The sequence below is a fragment of the Eptesicus fuscus genome, chromosome 16 (genome assembly GCF_027574615.1).
Source record: "Eptesicus fuscus isolate TK198812 chromosome 16, DD_ASM_mEF_20220401, whole genome shotgun sequence".
Taxonomy (NCBI): Eukaryota; Metazoa; Chordata; class Mammalia; order Chiroptera; family Vespertilionidae; genus Eptesicus; species Eptesicus fuscus.
The window spans coordinates 47,624,747-47,647,296 of NC_072488.1; the positions used below are offsets into that span (position 1 = coordinate 47,624,747).

The window sequence follows — 22,550 nt, forward strand, 5'->3', positions numbered from 1 at the left end:
AAGATTAGGTGAGTAATTTGAGGCCAATTTCCTTAATAAGTGGATCAATTCTTCATTTGTAAAATACAGTTGATAATAAATAGCACATAGGGTTGTAGCAAAGGATGAATTATAACAACTATGCATGCCACTTAATACAATGTCTAGCACAAAGGGGGCATTCAATATTTGGTACTTTAATTTATACTTCAGCTGCATGTCAATCAGATGCATACACTATGCATGCAGATCATTTATTGATTTGTTACTACTTTTTTATCCTCACCCAAGGACATGCTTTTATTGATTTGAGAGAGAGAGAGGAAGAGAGAGGGAAAGAGAAAGAGAAACATCTGTGTGAGAGTGAAACATTGATCAGTTGCCTCCAGCACGCACCCTGACCTGGGAAAAACTGCCACCTAGAAATGGGCCTTGACCGGGAATTGAACCTGCAACCTTTTGGTGTACAGGGCGGTGCTCCAATCAACTGACACACATCAGCCAGGGCTAGTTACGACTTCTTGTAAAAGGACCCATGTGTTTATATGCACATTCACGTGTTCATTTCATGCTTATTATCATTATCATCATCTATTTGATTAGGATATCAACTTGAATTTGACAGTACCCTGTGCCTTCATAATTAAAAACAGCAGCGCAGACTAAATTAAAAGAATGAAAATCCAGTTATAATAAGTGGAAAGGCACCTCCAATGATGCTAAACAAATAAGATTTTCCTGTTCCCCTCCCCCACTTTCAGTAGGGTAACAAAGCCATACAGTGTTTCTTTTAAAGCTACTTGTACTTTTCAGTGTGTCTAGGTTACTATTACAAATATAAACCTACTACAAAGAAACACACTTTGTACATTTTCAATATACTCTGAAACAGATACTTCAAGACATTTTAAGATTGATTTTTTTTTTTTATTTAACTTTATAATTTAAGCAGGTTTAAAGAAAAAGTTTCATTTTTATGCTTCCAAATTTTATGAACATTGAGTGTGGAGAATTTCTAATTTTTTAAAAATATCTCTTTTATTGATTTTAGAGAGAAATAGAAACATCAGTGATGAGAGAGAATCATGGGACAGCTGCCTTCTGCATGTCTCCTACTGGGGATTGAGCCCGCAACCTGGGCAAGTGCCTTGACCAGGAATTGAACAGTGACTTTCTGGTTCTTGTGTTGACCTTAACCACTGAGAGACATCGGCCAGGCAAGAATTTCTATTTTTTTATTTTTTATCATAAAGTAATTAAATTTGAAAACTATAACACCATAGCTAAAGAAATAAATCACTTCTTGCTAAAATATTTTAAGTAAATATTACCAATATAAAATATTATCAAAAAATGTTTAATAAAAAAAAATTGCATTTCATAAAGTTTTACCCTTGAATGGTGTATGTCCCAGAAAGTCGTTTTATGTTATGTCACAAACACTATATTAAATAGTAATTACTTCTAATAAAATGTAATATTGCACAAATTACCAGAGTCATTCTTTTTGTTAAACACAACTTTAGAAAACATAAGAAAGCTATTGCTAAAACTATCACATTAATATCCTTCTGAGATTTGAAATATAATTGCAGTCACTTTTATTCTGCCCCATGAGATATAAGAGGAATGCAGGAGGCAGCTGGCTATTCATTCATGTAATTATATTTCTCCCTATGTTTAAATTGTTGGGCAGAATTTTTGCTAATAGAACTGAAAATGAATAGTATCCCATTCTCTTCAAATTGAATGTGGTTATTCTTGGGCCATAGAGAGCTTAAAATGCAGGGTAGAAATGGCATATTGTGTGTCTGTGACCTTTACTCAAAACTTATCTGCAACATGGATAAGCTAAGGAATCATAAGAAATAAAGAAAAGTTAAGACATTGCCTAGCAACACAGAAAAAAAAAAAAAGAAAGAAAAAAAGAAAAAGAAAAAAAGAAAAGAGAAAGAAAGCAATGGAAGGCTCACCAGAAATGAGAATAGATGAAATCATTTAAAAACTATTTGAGACATAGTTTCTCCACTTCTAAGTCATCTAGGCAGAAAAAGAGAGCTAAGCAGAAATGGGCTTATTCCCATGCATCAAAGAAGCAACAGAGGAATAGATAGAAATAACGAGATACTTTTTCAGTCATCACTGCAGACTCACATCAGGGCAGTAAAAGTTCCATCAGAAATACTCAAAAATGATTTCCAAATTTACAGCATGAAAATATAAATCTAATACAAAAATGAACTGTGTCCCAATACTATTCAGTTTGATTCAGTGGCATCATAAAAACTTTTCTAGTTCTCTTTATTTCAAAAAATAGTAGCTATACCTAATCTTTATTTTAAAATTTAGGTTTACATTAAATATAAGCATATGTTTACATTTTTAATCACTGAATCTGATTGTTCAAATGTTGATTTTTTTCGCAAATGGCTCTCAATAGCATTAAGAGTGCGACTCAAGATGTTCTCTGAACCAGCTGTGATATAGGGGCTAGGATGTAAATGAATGCTTTTCTGACTCCAAATCTTCTTAAAGATGGAACACTAACTTTTGTTAAAATGATGTCTCTTAAGGTCACTATATAATATACCAAGAATTACACAGTCTAAATCAACCAGTCTTTTCATTAATTGACTGTGGATCAATTTTTCATATAAAAACATCATGCCATGTGCATATATGAAATGCAGTAGCATTTTAATGCACACTGAACTCTGAGAACATTGGACCATATTAAGTCAGGTTGGAAAGATAAAGATAACACTCAATTCTTTGAGATTACTACTTAATTATTAGTTTTGTTTTTGTTTTTTTGTGTGGAGGTAACATTGGCTAATAACATATAAGTTTCAGGTATACACCATCAATGTTGCTGAGCACAAAAAGTCTAGTTTCCATCAATTCCTGTTCTGGGTATTTATCCAAAGAATATGAAAATGTTACAGAATAGCGAGAAGCTAGAAAAATTCTAAGGGACACCGAGACAAGAAAATTAAACAAGGCCAAACAGTTTGGCAGCCGGCAGGCAGCTTGTAAATAGCAAGCCCTTATCTCTCCCCAGACAAAGACACTTGTGAGCAAATGGTTAATGTCTCTCCAAAGGCAGCAGAGGGCAGGGGAGGGAAAAGGAAGGGAGAGTGCAGTCTTGTCTCCTCCCACTGCCTAAGCAGAAAAGCCTGCACTCTCTGGCCTGGGCAAGATAAGATCGCCAGGTGCTTCTCACAAATTCTGGGAAAGCCACAACCAAGTAAAGTGTGTGTGTGGGGGGGGGGGGGGGGCGGGCACTGAAAATTAATCTGTACCAAATTGCTCAACAGAGTAATTTTAACATCTATAGACAGAAAAGTATATAAGGGAGAGACCCCCATCCCGACTCCCTCCTCAGATTGGCCTAAAGAGCCCATCCTCTTTTTATGTTGGATGATAGATTTCTTTCCCTGTGTTTTTAATAAATTTGCATGTTTTAATTCCTTAATAAATTGCTTTATTCATAAATGTGCTTTAACACAATGCAATTATCTGGAGTCACTCCTTTGAATTCATTCATAGGAGAAGAGAAGAACTGAGGAAGGACAGCCTTCTCCCTCTGACTCAGGAGGCTGTGTGATAACACTCACCCTAATGTTTTGTGTGCCTGTAACAGCAATACGAATTTGAAAAGCTATATGTGCCCATATATTTATTGCAGCATTCTTCATAATAGCCACAATATGAAAGTGACCTAAGTGTCTACTGATGGGTGAATGGACTAACAAGATGTGGTATATATAAGTAATGGAATACTACTCAGCCATAAAAAGGTGAAATATTGTCTTTTGTGACAACATGGATGGATGGATGTTAAGGCTATCAGTTATTGTTTTCAAACCCAAAACTGGGTAATTCAAACCCAATTGTCTAGTTTTCTATTTTGACTTACATGACTTAGGCTGTTGTTTTTTTACCTCTTGTCAAATTTCTTGTATTTTTACACTTCAAATGCAAACCTTGTATAGTGCATACAATTTAAATTGCAAATGATTTGAGACTCTTGAGCTCATTTAAAAGTGTGCTGCTACTTAATTTAAATTGTCAAAACATTCAAATACTAATCACACATGCAGTTTTTCCAACTTTACACATTTTAAAGACAAAGTTTCAATACAAGTAGTAGCTAAAATAATTGATTTTAAACAAACTTTTTTGTAGTAAACTTCCTTCTCAACCTTGCTCTTCGTTTATTAAAACTAGTGCCTGAGAATAGTTCCAAGGTTTATATACATTATGCTGAATGAAGTGCTTCAGGCACTAGCAATTTCAGTGTTTAATATTCAACAGGCAGTCCTAAAAGTCAATGCACACTTTAAAATTTTCATTTTCAGTGCTATTGCTGAGCTCTTAAAATCATTGCTTTGTTATGCTACTAAAAGTTGCCAAGATGGCTTTTTCGTATGATACCTTCCATTTAAGGTAAAATAAAAAAGACCGATGCTGTATTTTCTGAAAATTGTGCAAATTTACATGCTTAAATAGCCTTTACATTCTGTTTCTAAAAATACACCTATCAAATCATTGCTATTGTTCCAATGCAGATTATTCTGAAAGATAAACCAAAATAATAACGTGTGCATGTATTTGTGCGTATTTATGGATCACATTATTTTGAGATCTATCTTTTCCTTAAACGTAACCATGTGTTAGGAGCATGTGTCCACACCTACATCTTCTTCGTAATGGCTGCCCATTACCCATTGCATGAATGCATCATAATCTATTTATTCTATCATTTATATATATATATATATATATATATATATATATATATATATATATATATATATATAGATTCAATTATTCAATATCTGATTCTATATGTAAGATAAATTACTGTAGGTAAAATTGCTAAGATAAAGTTATGATTTTTCTAGAAGAATTTTAACATTGATTGTCTTTTTGATATCTTAACTAACAACAGAATCAAATGCTGTGCCCTTCCATTTCCTGCAACCTCTGATGGGTCACTCAACAATGACCGGTTGTAGAAACAAGACCTCTCATCAGGATGGTGTGCAACCTGCTTGCAACAGTTCTACTGCCGTTTACTATGGCTTTCTGGAATTGCTGATCACCCTGTGTTACAAAACCTTAAGCTTGATGGTTTCCATTAACTCGCACCTGAGGCACTGGGAGACGATATATCCCCAAACAGTATGCAAATGTGGTATCACTAGGATTTAAATGACTATTCCGCCTTTGCAGCTGATAAATCCTTAATATCTCTCTCCTATCCTCCCCAAAGCAGTTAACCTGAGGCCAATTAGGGATAAATATAATGCAATTTTCTGTGATGCAGTTACCTTTCAAAGTTGATAAACAAATATACTTGGAGAAGAGTTCAATACATGTGAAAAAATATTAAAATAAAGTATTTTTAAAATATTCCTCCATTAGATTATAAAGTGATGAAATAGAAAAAAATGACATGAAAAGTCAAATATCAGCAGTGAAATGCAACTGATGAAATGAAATTCCTAATCATTTTAAAAGTAAAGAACTACCCGTCATTTCAAATACCTTTTCTAAAATAGAGGCTATATCTGCTTGTATATATCTTGGTAGTCTACTTTGGGTTCTTAATCTTATAGAAGCAAATATAAATGGGCTAGAGACCAACTGGAAATTTGCTCTGAAGTATTAATTACTGATTTTTTTTTCTCAGCTCTGCTTCTTATTATATTTATCTATTTAGTATCCCAGATGTCATATATGAACATTTATTAAGAAATTTGAAATAGACTTTTCTGTTTATGACATAATGTTTATGATTTGTGTTTGCTTTTAAAATTCAATTATCCAATGTTATATACACTGAGTGGCCACAATAGTATGATCTCTGAATGCATAATAATCTGGCCACTTAGTATACTTCTCTTGAGTACCTCATTTATTTGATATCAAAGATACTATAAATCGTGCACCTGATCAGTTTTCCCCTTTGCACTGGCTGATAGAAAGCTGAAGGCAAATAGGTGGTTGATCTACAGCAAAAGTCTAGAATACTTTTGGTACCCATTTGAGATACAAATACACTGAGTGGCTAGATTATTATGCATTCAGAGATCATAATAATCTGGCCACTCAATATACATATATTGAGTGCATATATATATATATATTTATCTATAGGATATATATATATATCCTATCTAATAAAAGAGTAATATGCAAATTGATCGTACCTTCGCTATGCCCACAGCCAATCAGAGCAAACAAGATGGCGGTTAATTTGCATACGCTGAGGGAGGGAGGAGTGAAGAAAGCAGAAAGCAAGGCGGCTGCGTGGGAGGGCGGCAGCGCGGCTGTGGAGCACGCGGCCATGGTGGCCTCTGAGGTGGTGGCGGGCAATGTGTGTGGGAGCGACTGTGCATGGCCGCAGCGGTGGTGGTGGTGGCGGTGGCGGCAGCGGCAGTGGCGGTGGGTGGGGAGTGGCGGGTGGTGTGGGAGGCCATGGCAGCCTCGGAGGCAGTGGTGGCTGCGGGCGGGGCGTGGTGAGGCGGGTGGGGCGTGGCGGGGCAGGTGGGCTGGGTTGGGTGCACAACAGCAGCACCTGTGGCCGAGGAGGTGGCAGCAGCATGCCCGGCAAGTTGGGGTACTCAGAGGCGGCAGTAGCTCGCGGCCACAGAGGCAGCTGCGTCAGCGGGCACATAAGGTCGAGAGTGCAGGGTGAGGCATGCAGTGGCAGCGGCTGTATCCCCTGCGCGGCCTCTGAGGTGGAGGTGGCCGTGGGCTGGGTTGGGTGGACGGGGGGGGGGGGGCTCCCCGCCCATTCTGCCTGCCCCGCCCGCCGCAGCAGGAGAGGTGGGGGGGGGGGCGGGAGAGGTGGCCATGGCGGGAGGGAAGCCCGCCAGAAGTCTTGCAGGAATATTCCTACAATGGGTCCCTAGTATATATATATAAAACATGTGCACTCTGTTACACACACACACACACACACACACACACACACGTAACTTGGCATTTTATTTGCTTCTTTATAGGGAAAATGTTTAAAATAATATTTATAATGAAATAGTTCATGTGAAATGGGATGGTTCTTTTATTGTTAATAAAATACAATACAAATTCATGTGTAAGAGATCCATAGGTTAAAGAATTATACTAAATGAAAATGGAAAAACACTAGTATGCCCCTCTCATTTTTAGTCCCATTATAATAAGAACCATTTAAACTCCATATGTGTACTTTTTTTTTTTGTTGTTGTTTTGTTTTTATTTTAGAGTTTCATTACAGGATGTTAATGTTCAGGACACTTCAGAGCACCTAATATTACTTCTAATCAGATTTTTGGTAACCGGTTTAGAAGAGTTCCTTGAGATTGTTTTCATATTGGTTTTCAGGCAAAAGTACTACCATATTTTCTGGCATATAAGACGACTTGGCGTATAAGATGACCCCCAACTTTTCTGGTTAAAATGCAGAGTTTGGGATATACCCGCCCTATAAGATGACGACACCTGGTGTATAAGAGGACCCCCGACTTTTGAGAAGATTTTCCTGGGTTAAAAAGTTGTCTTATACACCGGAAAATATGGTACTTAATGATTGTTTAAGAGGTGTTAACTTGATTAAACGGTTTATCCTTAAAAACCTAAAACTCCAATCCATGGGTAGCTTCTAAGGTAATTGTACAGCATCTCAGGTAGCTTTGGCAAGTTTGTCTTCCAACTTTGGGTCCTGTGTTTCTAAACGCAATGTGAAACTCCCTCATCTCAGCTGGGCTTCTGACTGTTTTAACTTTTCAGACAAATCAAAGACCTGGTGGTGGGCTTGTCTGCATTAGTAAGCAAGCTAGAGAAGCTCAGCATGTTCACCCAGTATTTATTCCACAAAAGCCCAAGCAATTTGCAAACCAAAGAGAACTCAAAATATGAGCCTTCTAAGTAAGGCATAATATTGTTGGCATTGTACATCAAAGTCTATATTTTAGTAAGTGCGATAGTCTGGTACTCAGAAGGTCTTTCATCGGAAGGTTGTAGCCTTTTGGGTGTGTATTAAAGGCTCCAAGATTCACTTTCCCTGCAGATTCTGATCTTGTTGGGTCCATGGCCACTGTTAGGAATGGCTCCTGGAACTGCTGATTGAGCATCTGAGTACTGACATCGATCCCAGAAAGCCAGCAGCCATAGTAAGAGGGGGGCCATGAAACCAGCCAATTGCATTTCCAAGGCAGCCAACCTGTTTGGTGGTTTCTACATATGTTGCCATGTACTCACATGCAGCTGCCTGAGCATTTACTCAGGTTTCAGCGCCCTCTACAGGCAAAGCAAAACTGTCCGCAAAGATCACCATTTCACCATCCATCTTTCCCAGCATCTGCCATCACTTCCTAGCTGCTTCCTGAACTGGAGGGCATCACCATTTTCAGTAGAGCCAATGCTGAGATTTTGCTGTTTCTTATTGTATTTGTAGATTTCATAGATGCCCTTTGCTTCCTGCATGTTGTTGACCAATTCCCATGTTTTCTAGGCAATATCACTCCAGATGCCGCCACCACTAGTAACTGGAGAAGCTTTGGCCTCCATGATCAAGATGCTACCTTACCTCACTTGGTGTTTGGTGTGGGGGGCGTGGGCTTTGAACCTTCAGAACCACAGATGCCAACTCGTACTAACCTCATATTGATATGGATTTTTTGAACTGGAACCCAGATTCTTTGTCCGCCGGAATCGAAGAATGAATCCACGGACAGAGAGTGGTATACCAAAGGTGGTGATTTATTGAAGAACAAGTACAGACTCCCACATGGGGAGAGGGAAAGAGTCCCACAGAATGGACTCCCAACTAGGGAGGGGGAAAAGGTACCACTGAGTTCCTTTTCCCTACAGCTTATAAAGGCTGCAGATTCTGGTGCCTTGATATCCCCTCTGATTGGTCACTGTTCCCTTAGACTGGTTACTATAGTAACTCCTGGGCAAAGGTTGAACCCCCCTTCTTCCCCATTGTTCCCTATTCCCTCTGGGCTTTCTTCCTCTCCTTCTGAATGAAGGGCTTCCTTCTCTTTATTTTGAAAATATAGACCTTTTGCTGTTCCCAGATCCCCTATTCTATGGAAATATATTGTCTGCTGCTCTGCAGCTGGTGCTTTCCTCCACGGTCCCCTTAATTTCCAAAATTTCTAAAATTTCCTAAACCTGTCCTATTTTACCTCTAAAATTCCAGTTTCAATATATATATTACCCAGATTTCAGAGAAGAAGGGAGAGGGAGAGACAGATAGAAACATCAATGACGAGAGAGAATCATTGATCATCTGCCTCCTGCACACATGCCCTGACTGGGAATCCAACCGTTACCTCCTGTTTCATAGGTCGAGGCTCAATCACTGAGCCACACCAGCCTGGCTTAACTCAGTTTTGATGATTACATTCGTTACTCTTCTAATTCTCAATAACAGACTGCTTGATTTTTAATGTCAAACAGTTTCAACTTACTAGCAATTTTTACTTTGAGGATTTTAGTTCAAATATTCATATGAGCTTTATAGGTATGCATTTCTTTATCATTTGAAATAATACACATTAGCCTCTATTTATTGTGCTGTCATCATGGGATGCTGTCCGTTAAGCCACACTATGTAAGAGAGGGAATAAATGTCATTACATTTTCTGACATTTCTTATATCATCCACACATCTATCATCATAGCTATGTATGTACATTGACAAGGTTTGACATAAGACACATCTATTCTCTTCTAGACAAAACTATTTTATTTTATAGTAGTCTCTATCGAAGTATGCTATATTCAGGCATTTGGGGTAATAGCTAAGCACATTCTAAATCTCTGTAACATGCACACAAACTTTAACTCAAAAACAACAACAATAAAAAACTAACCCCAAACTAAAAAATCACAAAAGAATCTAACTTAAAATTCAGAATCTCCTGGCATAGATCATACAAATTGCAAATCAAACAAAAGTATACCTCAAAGAAAGGAACACAAAACCTATACATTTCTATTCATTAACACATTCACAAAAAAGAATAATAGGAGTTAGAAATGAGAGGGCAGAAATAAAACTGCTTAATGAAGATTCTTGTCATCATGTCCAATGCAGAAAGGCAGAAGCTGGAGCACATTTCATATAATGCACTCTAAATGATATTAGAATATCAACATATCCTGAAAGCATCAAATGAACAGGTCTTGCAGGAAGGGCACAATGACAAATGGCTGAGTTCCTCTTCCTCCCTTGCCTAGGGCTTAGGAAATGTGCAAACATGAGAAATAAACTTCATGGACCTTTCCAGTTATGTAAAATGACCATTCAAATGCTAAAAATGTTGCAGAATGTCTGCAAAGTGGCGTGCCAATACAACCATAATAAAACAGCACGCCCATTAAAGCTGTCTTGTAATTAACTTCTCTCATGAGATGGGACACCCTAGAGACAATGTTGTGTAGGAAATCCTAGAAGTCCAGTGAGGCTGGGAGAGTTGTTAATTGATAGGAAAGCTACCCCCCAGGGATGCTAGTTACTGCACTGGGAGGAATGCCTGCCATAGAATCCTTGGCAGTGCATGAGTTTTTATATAACAATGAAATGATGAAAGCACATGGAATATCCTATCGGAGCAAAAGGCTTAAAAAATCATAATATATCCATAGCATGGAAACTTATGCCCATATTAAAATAATAGTGTAAGTCAAGAATGGACAATTGTTACTTGTCAGTTCTGGCACACTTCCTGCTCTTATGAATAAAGTTTTATTGGAACACACACATTTATTTAACTGGCTGCTTTTAGCTACAATGGCGACATTGGAGAGTTGTGGCCATCAAAGTCTAAAATACTTATCTTGCCCTTTACAGAAAAAAAGTTTCCTTATTCAGAAGCAGAATTTTCAACCAAAATATGATTATTTTAAGCTGGTTATTTTCAATAAGTCACATGACTCAGGAGAAACCTTTGACTCCCTGACTACCCACCTAAAATAATTTAGATAGAGGACCTGCCCAAGAAGGGAGATAGCATCACATATAATGATCGTTTAAAAGGAACTAAGTGTGATAGAGAGGAACCTAGCAAGCACCTCTGATTGGTGATCTCTATGTCCCACTGTTAAAGATGGTCCAGCAAACATTTATTTATCAAACATTTGCTTTTCCATTTCCCTCTGAATTTCCTTACCTGTCATTTAAGTCCCCAACCACAATACCCCTTCTTCTTAGCTCAGGACATATAAGCCTCAACTGTCTGATTTTCTGGTATTCTTAAGGGAAACGTTGTATGTACATACATAATTAAATTTGTTTATTTTCTCCTGTTAATCTGTGCCATTGTAATGCCCAGTGTTCAGAATCCCCAAAAACCCCCCAGGAAGGAGCCAAGACCCGCTGTAACTGCAAGAGAACCTTTATTCGTGCTAGCACGAGCTCTCATCTCCAGCGCTCACCGGGGACCAAGAGAGCTTCTCTCGCCAACACAAAGGCTTTAAGGGGGTCTCAAGCAGTGGGCAGGGAGAGTGTTTATGATTGGTCAGGGGTAGGGTGAGGGGTCCAGTTACACAAAGGCACACTGGGCAGCTTGCTTAAGGTGGACTGAGTCCACCTCTCTACATTCCTATTGGCAGGTTCATGCAATTGTTACATTCTCGCGGTTTTCTAAGAAAAAGGAGTTATATACATAGTTACACAGGGTGGAGGGTACAGTACATTTTGTGCTGTCCTGCTCTGCCCTTTCACCATGACAATTTGATTATTCCAGGAAAGGCAGGAGGAAAAAGAGGGGAAGTTTTCCTCTCCTTCCCATTAACATAGAAACATTTTTGTTAGGTAATATCAAGTGAAAGGGGAAGTTAAAAAATTGTATGCTAAGCTTATATTTTTATTTACCTAAAATTTGTGCATGTGTTTTGTGTGTATGTGTATACATTTGTGAATGCCTGGAAGGGTAAGCACTATAATATTAGAAATGGTTATCTCTATTAGATAGGATTATTAATGGCTTCCATTTTGCCATTATTATCTATTTTTTTTTAAATTACCCATAAGGAAAATATATTACTTATGTAACAGAAAAGATACATTAAAATGCAAAATGAGCAAAATCACCGAGGTAGGCTTTAATATTGGTTTTATAATCATTGGTTCCAACAGCAGAATTTTCAGAAGAGGAAAATGAAGCAGGCTTGTGTTTCAGTAGTGCAGAGCTTGCCAGCCTCAAGGACTATGTGGGCCTCATTCTAGTGCAGGGCAGGCTGCAAATTATTTCAAGGTTCTATGAGTTTGATAGCAGTTGTCTGGAAGGGGGACAACTGCTCATTTTCAGCTGTGGACTCACAAGCATGGAGAGACTATTATTTTCATCTGCACTCTTTCCATTGGCCACAGAACATCTGTCAAAAGACTGCTGTCTGATGTGGCAGCAAAGGCTTCTTTCCATGTATAAAAGCCCAGCATCTGCTACAGGAAAGGAGATCAGACAACTACAACCAATATGTTGATACTTACCTGTACCAGACCACCAGGATTAATTAATTTTTAATAACAGTAAGCACTGCAGCAATGGATATAATAATTTTGTTATTGTCACAGTGAGCTAGTTATTAATATTGATAATAGGAAGAGAGCCAAGGGGAGGTCAGGCATTATAAGCATGGTCATCTGGGCAGCTTCACCAGGAACCTGCAGCTTCCTGCTCCCCAGGGAATCACTAGTCCATTCCCCTCAGATCCCGGGGGGAGGGATCAAACAAAGGGGGAGATGGATGCATGTGCTGTGAAGTCAGAGGGAGAGATGGGTGCATGCACAGTGAAGTGAGAGTGAGGGAGGAAAGGTGCTTGTCTGTCAGTGTAGCCCGGGGAACAAGGATCATTGGCTGGGAGGGTGGGGCTGATGCTAGGTTGTGAAAAATTGGGAATACATAATCCCCTGACAAAAAGTTCCCACTCGCTTGTGTTCTGGCTCTTGTGAGTCTCTGGCTCCATGACCTGCACTCACCCGAGAGCTATCCTGCCATGTGGACACAAGCTAAGCTAGCCAGATGCTGGACTGGAGTGGAGACTCTGGGCACTGGCTTAATTCTAGCCCTACGAAGAAAAGATTGTACATTTCCATGGTGGGAGGGAAGGAAATGGAACCCTGAAAACCCAGGGGTTTAATTCCATGGAAATAAATATCACTCATCTTCCCAGGCGAGTCTCAGGAAATTCCTTGTGACCTCTCAAGAATTCCACTTCCACCAGTAACAGGCGGGGCTGCAGAAGGCACCCCACTGATAACAATTACCACATAATATATACCTACTAGAGGCCCAATGCATGAAAATCATGCAAGAGGCTCAGCTCTCACAGACCTGGCTTCATCTGGAAGGTCATCTGGATGGTTGTTCTGCTGTTCTGCCGCCTGGTCTAATTAGCATATTACGCTTTTATTACTATAGATACAAGTATATGTGGTAGGTGAATATTATACATATGTGTGTACACATATATTTAAATGATTTGTATTTAGCCTATCATTTGAACTAAAACAAACTCTTATTCTTTTTTTTTAATATATTTTATTGATTTTTTACAGAGAGGAAGAGAGAGGGATAGAGAGTTAGAAACATCGATGAGAGAGAAACATGGATCAGCTGCCTCCTGCACATCCCCCACTGGGGATGTGCCCGCAACCAATGTACATGCCCTTGACCGGAATCGAACCTGGGACCTTTCAGTCCCCAGGCCGACGCTCTATCCACTGAGCCAAACCGGTTTCGGCCAAACTCTAGAATGTGATAATATATTTGAAAGATTTAAATCTCTCTCATAATTCTTGCATTTTCATTTTCAGTATGACCTTTCATTTTCAGTAGACTGCCAAGTTTGGTTTTCATTGTTAAGTAGAGCTTTGCAAATATTGCTGCAAAATATCCCCAAGTTATTTGAGGGTACTGAGTACTTTTTGCAAAAAAATCAATAGAATTCAAATGAAACTGTAAAACAGTGCCTCAGGTTCACTTTAAATGCCTGGGCCTTTAAAAAACAACAAAACAAACAGTTTTCTTTATATCATTTTTGAATGGATTAAAACTCTCCTATTTCTGCAGGTTCTAAAGATATGAATGAAATCTGGAACTCAGAAGGAATTCATTTGGGGCACCTAAGGGATAGGTGTTGTTGATATGGAAGAAAACAGAGTATCTAGGGTAAGAGCATAATCTCTGGATCTCTGGAGAGAGTATTTGGGATTTAACTCTGTTTACTGGCTGTAAGAAACTGCAAGTTTCAAGTCCTCCATTTCCTCAATGTTAAAGTGCAGGTGATTGCACTTTAACACTGAGGAAATGACATGTCTCCCTCATCAGGTTTTTCTGAAAATCACAAGGGTTAATACTTATAAAGTGGTTAGCACAGCAGATGGCATATATCAAAGACTGTAAGTACTATGTATTGGTTAAATAAATGGTAGTGAAACAGGAATTTTAGGGGGACATAGGCAGGCTTAGGGATTTTTTTAGAATTGGGGTCCATGGGAAAAGCGTGGGGCTGCAGACTAGGAGAAGGTACATTTCCATAACACAAGGAAGCCAGGTGCAGTTACATTTCCATAAGACAAGGAGGCAGCAACAGGTATATTTCCATAAGACAAGGGAACTGGAAGTAGCCAAGAAAGGTCACATTTACAAAATAAAGAGAAGGAAGCCCTTCATTCAGAAGGAGAGGAAGAAAGCCCAAAGGGAATGGGAAAACAATAAGGAAGGAGGGGGGGGGGGAACCTCATGTGTCCCATTTGAGGTTCCATCTTTGAGCCCAGGAGTTACAATAGTAACCAACTTGAAGGGGAATATTGACCAATCAGAGGGGATATCAAGGCACCATGTTCTGCAGCCTTTATAAGCCATTGGGAAGAGGAACTTAGTGGGACTCTTCCCCCTCCCCACGTGGGAGTCTGTACTTGTTATTCAATAAATCTCCATCTTTGCTATACCACTTTCTGTCTGTGGATTCATTCTTAGATTCCAGCGGACAAAGAATCTGGGTTCCAGTCCAAAAGTTCGGTATCAGTAGCACGTGTGATGTTTATTGAAGGGTCATGATGGGCCACCAAAGTAGTCACTAGGAAGAGTTAGCATGAATAAAGAAGCACTTAGGAAGGGAAGACGAGTTTGGTTGTCAGCTGAGGTATAGGCTAGACATGACTTAAAAATAAATTTCAAAAGGACAAGACATTTGCGAATCCCAGCTAGACTTGTTAGAAAATGAGTACAGGCTAAATATTGAACTGAAAATCCTGAGTTGTCAGGAGAAATGAAAGTAAATTTTCTATTTACTCTTACCCTGACCATTCTAAATGAATATAAGGCAATCTATGTAGAGGGCATTGGACTCTGATAGTTTTCTGTTTGTTATTCCACAAATGAGTAGAAAGCACAGTCTATTATGCCTTTTAATAATCCATTAATAATAAAGTGTTAGTGAGTGCCCATAACCTCCACTCATACCCCAAATCCCCACCTTGGACACCCAAGCTATTGATGTGATGCTTCTTTTAAAACTTGTTTGACTTCAATCTATTTAAGTACCTGCATGACACTGGTATTAATCTGAATTTCTCCCATTTATTACTCAATAGTGTTTTCTATTCTATAAAACTATATAATCCCTTAGTGCTAATTAGATGTCACTTAAATCTTTCTAATGATGTAAAACTGACCTGCTTATTCATGTTGTACTTCAACCCCTTCTGGACTGTGATTGCTTCAATCAGTGAAAAATGGTTTTATTGAATCCCATTCAGTTACATCATAAGTTATTAACATAATTATGTAAATGCAGTGTTACAGTGCTGACATTACTAGATAATTTTAGATAAGTACACATAGCTTCAATTATCCACTTTGAATCTCAACTTAAAAATTTCATGTTTAGAGCAAAAAATATTTATCCAGTTATATAGTTTTTTTTATAAATTTATATAAAAATTCTCATTTATTTCACTATGGTTTATAACACTCATACTTTCATCATTTCAGCTTTGCATAATGACCTATATGTTCTTAAGCACACACACACACACACACACACACACACACATACACATACTTCTATTTTGTGACTTAAACCTTAAGTCCTTTTTAAAATTTCATGTCAGTAAATGAAAATTTATCATCTAATAATATTGACCTACTCCGAAGAAAAGAAAAATGTAAACAAATACCAACTCATAAGACTCTAAAACCAAAATCGGTATTTGATATGGCTCTTTTAGATCATGCAATGTTAAGAAGAATATTGAGATATTGACTGAGTACATAAATAAGTATATTAGTGCCCAGCTGGCGTGGCTCAGAGGTTGAATGTCGACCTATGAACCAAGAGGTCATAGTTTGGTTCCAGGTCAGGGCACATGCCCAGGTTGCAGGCTCTATCCCCTGTAGAGGGTGTGCAGGAGAGAGCCAATCAATGACTCTTTCTCATCATTGATGTTTCTAGCTTTCTCTCCCTCTCCTTGCTTCTCTGAAATCAATAAAAATATATATATATATATTTTAAAATAAAATAAATAAATAAGGGTTTTAGTACTAAAATCTCTTATTTGATCACTGTGATGAAAACAAAAGGAAAAGTTATTGAAAAAAAAAATGGTGTACTAGTATGCCTACAGCTACAGTAAATACATTTTAGAGTAAATAAATTTGTAGAAAAAAAAACACATCATGCTTTTAGGTTGTTTTAGTTTTCTTCCATCATTTAGGAAAATCTAACCCATATCATAGAGGTAGATTGTCAGACTGCTTAAATCAAAACCTACCTTCAATAACAAAATAGCCTCCTGGGAACTATTGCTATGATATCCCTATCTACCTTTTCCCCTCATCCTGACATCCCTGAGCATCATTGTTAATGCTCATTTGTCCCATATAATCTTCCATTTTCTTTATAGGCCTAGCACATATTATCTGCTGTTTAACTATTGCTATCCCAATCACTTTCATGATATTCTTTTTTTTAAATATATTTTTGATATTGGTTTCAGAGAAGAAGGGAGAGGGAGAAAGAAATAGAAACATCAATGATAAGAAAGAATCATTGATTGGCTGCCTCCTACACACCTCCTACTGGGGACTGAGCCTGCAAGTGCAACCCAGGTATGTGGCCCTGACCAGAATCGAACCAGGGACCTTTCAGTCCATAGGCTGATGCTTTATCCAATGAGCTAAACCAGCTAGGGCTCTGTATGGCATTCTCGCTCCCTACCTCTCTTCTACTTTGGTTTATCCCACATACTGTTGACCAAGTAGTTATCTAGAAATAAATAATGCCAATGTATCACCTGTATAATAATAATAACAATAATAAAATAAACTTTAATGATTCCCCAAATGCTACCCAATAACATCTAAATTCCTTAGGAAACCATAACTCTACTCAAAATCAAAATATTTTAATACATTATTACATGCCACTTTGAACAAATATCTATTATTTACTACAAAAGTCTATGGTGAAATGAAAATAGAGAGAGAGAGAGAGAGAGAGAGAGAGAGAGAGAGAGAGAGAGAGAAGAAAACATTGCAGTGGTTAAATTCTAGCCTCAGTTTTGAACCAAAGTTCATATTCTATCTCTAAATTGTTGATAAAGTAACTTATAATATAAGTTACTTTATCAACAATTGGCTAAAGAGGTTCTTTTGGGATTATTGTCTACATTTCAGATGACTGTATAATACAAATTTACATGCACATATATTTTAAATAAAGATTTTTTTATAATATATAAAGCATCTATGTTTTATCTATTTATTTGGTTTTCTTGATATTCAAATATTGGAAAAGAGTAATAGAGGATCTCTACATTATAGTGCTTCTCATAATCTAGGTACATTTTGTTGGTTTGTTTTCCATTTTGCTGCACTTTAATGTTCAGTGGACAAAGGTGCATTAATCATAACTTTTAAAAATAAATATTTATTACATAATATTAAAAATATAATCCATGCTCAAATAATAACACACACATTGTCTCTAGTCAATGTAAACATTGTTCAGATCCTTTATAGTCCCTTATACATATGTGTGTGTGCGTATATATATATATATATATATATGCATATATATGTTTTCTAAAAATAGAATCCTAACATGCTTATTTTTCAAACCGCTTTTTCACTTAACATCATATGCTCTACGCTTGGCAGGCTTACTAATTAAAAGTTATTCTGCAAGATAATTTACTAACTCTGTGACCCTAGGGAAGAAATTTAATACCACTGTGATTAAATTTGTTATCAGATAGAAATAAAAATACCTTTTGTTTGGGCTCTTGAAAGGATTATATGCAAACTACCTAGAAAATATAGAATGTGCTAGCAAATAATAACAATATGCTGCTATTTTATGCAAAAATTAATATGTTTTTCTGGAATAGTAAATAGCATGTATACATTGTTATTATTAGGCTGAAAACAATCTATAGGAAATAGTAGGAGTCCATATTAATTATAAAATACTGATGAGGTGTCAAATAGAAATTTAGAATGAGATGGTAGAGTGCTTTTAGTTACAAAGAACAATGTTTAAAACACACTGTTAATTACAAAAGTTCAAACTAAACATTTATGGACTTGCACCAGGGGAAAACAAACTCATTTGCATAACATATAAATAACTAGAATGTCTTCCTCCACTCAGTTGTTTCTCATCTTTCTATAACAAATACAGATTATTTGCCATAAGTATGACTAACAGAGAGTTAATATCTTTGAATATCAAATGTTATTGTGAGGAATCCAAGATGGCAGCATAGGTAAACACCTAAATTGCTGCCTCGCACAACAATTTCAATACTACAACTAAAAGACAAAACAGACATCATCCAGAACAACAGGAAGGCTGGCTGAGTGGAAATTCTACAACTAGAAGGAAAGAGAAAAGCACACTGAGACTCAGGAACTGCGGAAGGCAGAGGTACTGAGACGCACGCGCGGAGAGGACTGGCAACTGAGTGGGCAGCTGGCTTTCTCAAGCAGGAGGGAGACAAAAGCTCATGACTGCGCTGAACTCCAGTTCTGGGCGAGACTCTGGAGACCCAGACTCACTGGGGGAGAAACTGGACCGTCCAGCAGTGGGCAGAACTCAAGGGAAGCTTTCTCTCAGAGGTGCTTGCAGCAATTACCACAGGACATTGAGACACAGGTGCATATTAGGGCAGGACTGACGGGAAACCAATGCTGTCTGTTCTGCCCTGAGACTCCACCCCATCCAAGCTGAGCACAGAGGCTTTTGCAAGTCTTCTCCCATAAGGGTATCTCCAGCACAGAAGTTCTCCCTGTGTAGACACAGCTGATCCTCACAGCCAATTGGCCTGGAGGTCAATTCCTCCCAGTGATACCAACAACAATCAAGGTTTAACTACAACAAGGATGTGCACACAGCCCTAACCGGTTTGGCTCAATGGATAAAGTGTCGGCCTGCGGACTGAAAGGTCCCAGGTTTGATTCTGGTCAAGGGCATGTACCTTGGTTACAGGCACCTCCCCAGTAGGAGGTGTGCAGGAGGCAGCTGACCGATGTTTCTCTCTCATTGATGTTTCTAACTTTCTATCCCTCTCCCTTCCTCTCTGTAAAAAATCAATAAAATATATTTAAAAAAAAAAGAAAAGAATGTGCACACAGCCCACAAAGGGGTGCACCAAGAGTGTCCACCTCAGGCAACTGGGGAGGCAGAGCCACTGGGCCCTCCCTATAGGACACCTAGCATACAAAGCCACTCTATCAACTCAGGGAAGCAGCCAAAATGCAGAGACAAAGAAACAGATCACAAATGAAAGAAATGGAGGAAAGCAAATGACTGGATATAGAGTTCAAAACCACAGTTATAAGGTTTTTCAAGAATTCTCTAGAAAAGGCTGATAAATTTAGTGAGACCTCGAGGATATGAAAAAGGACCAACTAGAAATTAAGCATACACTGACTGAAATAAAAAAAATATTATACAGAGATCTAACAGCAGACTAGAGGATCGCAAGAATCAAGTCAAAGATTTGAAATACAAAGAAACAAAAAACACTCAACCGGGAAAGCAAAAAGAAAAAAGAATCCAAAAATTTGCAGATAGTGTAAGAAGCCTCTGGGACACCTTTAAGCGTACCAACATCAGAATTATGGGGGTGCCAGAAGAAGAGAGAGAGCAAGATACTGAAAACCTATTTGAAGAAATAATGACTGAAAACTTCCCCCACCTGGTGAAAGAAATAGACTTACAAGTCCGGGAAGCACACAGAACCCCAAACAAAAGGAATCCAAAGAGGACCACACCAAGACACATCATAATTAAAATGCCAAGGGCAAAATACAAAGAGAAAATATTAAAAGCAGCAAGAGAAAAACAGTTAATTACCTACAAGGGAGCACCCATAAGATTGTCAGCTGATTTCTCAACAGAAACTATACAGGCCAGACAGGAGTGGCAAGAAATATTCAAAGTGATGAATAGCAAGAATCTACAACCAAGATTACTCTACTCAGCAAAGTTATCATTCAGAATTGAAGGTCAGATAAAGAGCTTCACAGATAAGAAAAAGCTAAAGGAGTTCATCACCGCCAAACCAGTATTATATGAAATGCTGAAAGGTATTCTTTAAGAAGAGTAAGAAGAAGAAAAAAGTAAATATAAAAATTATGAAAAACAAATACATATCTATCAACAAGTGAATCTAAAAATCAAGTGAATTAAAAATCTGAGGAACAGAATAAACTGGTGAATATAATAGAATCAGGGGCAATGAAAGGGAGTGGATTGATAATTCTCAGGGGGAAAAGGGTGTGGGGGATGCAGGAAGAGACTGGACAAAAATTGTACACCTATGGATGAGGACAGTGCGGGGGAGGTAAGGGCAGAGGGTGGGGTGGGAACCGGGTGGAGTGGAGCTATGGGGGAAAAAGGAGAAAGAATTGTAATAATCTGAACATAAAGATTTATTAAATAAAAAAATAAAATAAAATAAATAATATGCAAATTGTTCCCTCGACCAGGAGTTTGACCAGCAGGCAGGCAGGCCAACCAACATGTCCCCTCCCCCTGGTCAGGCTGGCTGGACCCCACCCATGAACAAATTCATGCACCGGGCCTCTAATATATATATGGCCAGATTATTATGTGTTCAGAGATCATAATAATCTGGCCACTCAGTGTATATATATTGTGTATATATATATACACCACCCAATGGCAAATTTTTCCCCATCACTATTTATCTCCTCTTTACCCTCTTCTACCTCTTCCCACCCACCTTTCCCTCTGGTAATCTTCACACTGTTGTCTTTCTATGAGTGTTTTGTTTGTTTGGTTGTTTTTTGCTTAATCCCTTCACCTTTTTCACTCAGTCCACCAACCTCCTTTCCCTTCAACAGTTGTCAGTCTGTTTTTTGTATCTGTGAGTATGTTTCTATTTTGTTTATTGTTTTCATTAAATTCCACATATATGTGAAATCATATGGTATTTGTCTCTCTCTGACTGGCTTTTTCACTTCACTTAATAATCTCCAGATCCATCTAGGCTGTCACAAGGATAAGATTTTCTTCTTTTTTTACGGCCCAGTAGTATTCCATTGTGTACTAAACGTACCACTGCTTTTTTATCTCCTCATCTGCTGTTGGGCACTAGGGCTTTGGCAGGACACATGCTAACATTGGAATGGTTCAGTGAAGATTAGCATGGCCCCTGTGCAAGGATGACGTGCAAATCCCCACTGTATTTTATATTTGTATGTCTGTCCCTAAATAGACATTTTGATATCAAGTGGCATTCATAGCATTAGATCATGCTATTTAATGATCCCTCAGAATCAATAAAACATCAGTTCAGTCAAGACAATGCTAAGGTAGGGACTAATGAAAGTCTGAAAGGCAATCTTTTTTATTTGAATTTGTAAATGAATACTTTTGACTAACTAGTTTATTTCTGTTCTCCACATAGATAAAACTTAAAACCATTGACTACATATTGGCTATTGAAAACAGCCTCTGATCTAAGAACTGTCAAAGTAAATGGACTCATTCTATGTTGGTGATGATGTTAATAAAGACAAATATGAAGGCTTTTATTTGCTCAGAAGATATAAACCTAGTGTATTATTATTTTACTCTCCAAATCAACATTTTCCTTTTCATGTCTCACACTCAATTTCATTTAAAGCATGTTTTATGGTAAATGAGTATGCTTAAATGGCATATCATGAAACTGTTACATGTGGTTCACGTGAAGACACACAGAAGTTCAAACTAAATGTTTATGGACTTAAAAGCACCACAGGAAAATAAACTCAGACCCAAAACTTCCAAAGAACTGCTGCAGATCACATTACTTTTGGCTAAAAATTAAAATGACACCTGGCAAATATTTTCAAGGGACAGAGCCCAAATCTAATCATTTCCTTACTTAATATCATTTAGGCTTGAAATAGGATAGTTTATCTAATTTGGGTAAAGGAACAGCCGGTGTCAATTTATTTATGCAGTATGTTTACTGTTTTCCTTGATACTACAGTGATAATTATAATTTTAGAATGGATAATTTTTTTAAGAATAACACTTCTTTC

General features: G+C 37.9%; 1 protein-coding gene and 1 non-coding gene across 2 annotated transcripts in view; one reads left to right on the plus strand and one right to left on the minus strand.

Moving 5' to 3' along the window:
- LRRTM4 (leucine rich repeat transmembrane neuronal 4) overlaps positions 1-22,550 on the minus strand; it is a 733,064-nt gene that overhangs the window by 490,039 nt on the left and 220,475 nt on the right. The window lies entirely within an intron of this gene.
- On the plus strand, positions 21,616-21,718 carry LOC114233729 (U6 spliceosomal RNA). The gene has a single exon (XR_003619883.2). It is a non-coding gene; the product is annotated as a U6 spliceosomal RNA (small nuclear RNA).